Source organism: Chinchilla lanigera, unplaced genomic scaffold (genome assembly GCF_000276665.1).
Source record: "Chinchilla lanigera isolate Chin_1 unplaced genomic scaffold, ChiLan1.0 scaffold00062, whole genome shotgun sequence".
NCBI classification, from domain to species: Eukaryota; Metazoa; Chordata; class Mammalia; order Rodentia; family Chinchillidae; genus Chinchilla; species Chinchilla lanigera.
The window spans coordinates 13,982,299-13,985,995 of record NW_004955463.1 but is presented as its reverse complement, the minus strand read 5'-3'; the positions used below and the strand labels follow the sequence as shown (position 1 = coordinate 13,985,995).

The 3,697-nt window shown below is 43.6% G+C and overlaps 1 protein-coding gene across 1 annotated transcript in view; it reads left to right on the top strand.

Annotated features, from left to right (window-relative positions):
* Positions 1-3,697, top strand: part of Whsc1l1 (Wolf-Hirschhorn syndrome candidate 1-like 1) — a gene marked incomplete at its 5' end in the record, with an annotated part of 121,702 nt that continues 118,005 nt past the window's right edge. Inside the window, 1 exon segment of the mRNA XM_005398440.2 lies at positions 1-397.

Genomic DNA, 3,697 nt, shown 5'->3' with positions numbered 1-3,697 from the left:
GTGCGCAGGTTGCCGCGGAGGGCGCGCGGACTCCGAGCGAGCCCGGAGGACCCCGCTGCCCCCTGGGCCGTCACCTCAGGCTCTGCTCGGGCACCAGCAGCGGCACGGCGACCCCGGTCCCGCCGCCTACCCGCCCACGCTACCTCCTGCAGCCTTGCTCCTACCGCAGCGCGCCCGGCCGGGCTCGGCCGTGGCCTTCCTAGGTGCCGGCCGCTATGGCAGGGGCGCCCGGCGCAGGGGAAATCTAGTCCCGGGCTTTCATGCGGCCTAGCTTGGTTCTGTCTCCTCCCCCCCGCGGCCGCAGCCCCTGCCCGTACTCCAGCCCCACTCCGGGCCTCCGCGTCTCTCCTGTGATCGCGCTGACACGGCCCGGGGGTTAGAATGGAACAAACTGAAGGTAAAGTGCGCGCTCGAGTGTGTGTGTGTGTGTGTGTGTGTGTGTGTGTGTGCGCGCGCGCGCGCGCGCGTGTCGCGTGGAAGGGCACGGTGGGGAGGGGGTGACCTAAGGATGGGGCAAGGGTGAGGGGGTGACCCAGGGACGGAGGAGAGCGGGTGTCCCGAAAGGTTCGAGGGGAGTCTAGAAGGAAGAGCAGATGGCAAGGTGGGGGTGTGGAGGGAATTGGGGGGTGGCTCAGGGGAAGCTGGATTGGGATGAGGGATGTAGTGGCGCTGATCTGGGAACTGGGAGTAGAGGTGGGATGGGGGCGGGGATAAAGATGGGAACGGGGGAGGGGCAGGGGAAGAGGGGAAGAGTTAGATTTGAAGAAGGTTAGGGACCTGGATGACTCGAATTGCGGTGGTCGGGGGTGGAGTGTGGGAACCAGGAGACTGGGTGAGGAGGGCAGAATTTGATGGGGAAACGGGATGTCTTTTGGGAATAAACGGAGAAATAAAGGAATTGAAAGTGGAGGAAAAAATTGATTAGAAAAGAAAAAGAATGAGAATGATTGAGGCAAGATGCAACGGGAGGATTGGAAATAGACGCAGGAAACTGGAAGACGTAGAATTGGGCTAGGGAAGGCAATTAACTCAATGTTGAAAGGGTGAGAAGGATCGACCAAGCGTCACAGAGTGGGAGGAAAAGAAGGGGACGGAGGTTGTTAAAGTGTTAGAAGGAATGCCTTTTGTTCCTATATTTCTGTGTGTTCCAGCCTTTTATTTCAAGGTAGGAGATAGAGAAGCTAGTGGGTATGGTTGTGATTGTTGTGAAATGGGGGAGGTGTGGGTGTTACTGTTTTCAGGGAAGAGAAGATGTGTTTGTGTTTTGTGAGGAAGACACAGACATGGCCATAATTTGATGGTTTTGGTGAGGGAATGAAGACTATTCCGATTTAAAGGGGGCAGGGGCAGCCATGTTTGCTGCCAGACACTGCAGTGTAAATAAATTCCTTTTTCTCTCCGACATCAGTGTGAATCTGGAAGGGACCAGCTTACATTGTTAACACCCCTTCTTTCTATTCATGAACTCTTTTCCCTGACCTCTTGGGCCATTTACAATTATTCATAACCACCAAAGGAGGTAGTGATATTTTCCATCTTGTGTGTTTTGCTGTTCTCCCCTCTTTTTCCTCTTCTGGTTGCAAACAAGGCATACTGATGAACTGCAGTGTAAGATTTAACCCTTTTTGTAAATTTAAAACTAGATTTTTTTAAAAGCTGAAGGAATTATTACTACTCTCCTATTTCAAACGTGATCGTTAAAAGTCTTTTAAATATTGATTGGTTTCAAAAAGCCTCGGAAGCAGTCAACATGTTTTCTGCAATTCTTTAAGTAAACAAGGAAATTGCATGGCTTATTTTACTTAGGGCTGTGCTCTTGGCAAAACACTGTGTGGGGGTGAGAAGGAGTAGGAAGATCTGCCTGTGGTAGAATACCCCTTCGCTATATTTTACATGTTGGAAAATTAGAAATGTGTGTATTTATTTATTTATTTTTTATTTTAAAGAGTGAAAGAAGGATAACATGTTAGTAGTAGGAGGACTTACCGAATTACAGACAAAGTGGTAGGACAAGAAATGTGTGTATTTTAAAATGCTGTTTCCATAGGTAGTGGGTGTGTTAAGGATAGTGCTTTTTCTTCTTCTTCTTCTTCTTCTTCTTCTTCTTCTTCTTCTTTTTTTAATAAACTCTTTCCGTCAGTTCCTTCCTTTGCTTTCAGGTAGCTAGCTCCATACAGTCTCCAGATACCAGTTCAGCACAGTGCAATGGTATATGAAGTAGGCACACAGTTCTTAGAGCTTCATTGAGTTGCCAGGTTTTTTTTTTTTTAGTCAGGTCACTTAGTAAAACTACAGAGTAACTCTTTAATGTATTCAAATGTAACTATTTGTATGGTTCAAAAGTTACTACTCTAAAAGTTTAAAGCCTGACGAATTTACAGTAGGTGAATAGGTTTTAGATTCTGTTTTATTTTCATATTGGAAAGGGTTAAAAATATATGACTTTTTGTTTTTATCTTTGTAATGAAGTAATCCAGACTTTAACTCATCACATTGATATTGAAACTGCTCTCTAAACGCCTATTGAAATTATAATATGGTAGACTCAGTTCATTTATACTACATACTGATTTCTTCTGTCCTAATAGTAATGTCCTCTCTGTTATATAGAATCATGGGATGTGTTCGTGGTTTGTTGGAAAAATTAAATTATGAGCAGTACTTTCTGAGAGTATTCTTAGGATAAAGACTAAATATATAACTTGGAGTACTTTGACTCAGTAATACTTAGCCTGAATTTTTTGAAATTCTGTGAGGACAAGTTCCACTCCAAAAAAGCCATTCTGTATGCTTTGTTGGAATTTGTATTTATGGAGATTTCTTATGTACATTTTCTATCCAATTGGCATGTTATTTGTGATTAGTTGGTAAATTATATGTATGAACTACCAGTGCTATAATTTTTAGGAAAATCAACATTGTATATTAAAATAGAAAAAAATCACATTAGAAGTTTGTTTTGTTTGGTTTGGTTTGGTTTTGGTTTTTCTCCAGTACTGGGAACCGAACTCACGACCTTGCGCTTGCCAGGCAGGCGCTTTGCCGCTGAGCTAAATCCCCAGCCCCCACATTAGAAGTTTGAATAAGCTGTCATGAGTGTTCTGATACCCAGGATAGGACTCCACTTTATGAAAAAGGCTGGTTAGACACCTACAACCCAGACTGTCTTCTGATTACCACTTCTACTACTTGTGATCACTTGCATTTTTAACTGTATATTAACAAATGCTCTCTTTAGCTGATCAGATTGAATGAGTTTTGAATAAAGGAAATTGATTGTCAACAAGATTGATGATCACTGAATCAACTGTCAAATCTGGTTCTACAGATAGTAGTTTCTGGAGTTTAAAATAACATTCATGATAATCACATTAGTAGCTACCAAATTTGCTATCTTCTTACAGTGTACTATGCTGGGTGTCCCACCTGTATGATTTCCTTTTATCTTCACAACAATTTTATCAGTACTTTTACTTATTTTTACAGATGGAGAAATTGAGTTTAAGTAACTTAACAGCCTATATGTTACTAAGCATTTAAATAGTATTTAGAGCCTGGTGGCTCATGCCTATAATCCTAGCACTGGAGAGAGGCTGAGGCAGGAGGATCCCTGCAAGTTTGAGGCCAGCTGGGCTACAAAGTGAGTTCAAGGCCAACCTGAACTGCATAGCAAAACTTGTCTCAAAAAAAAAAAAAT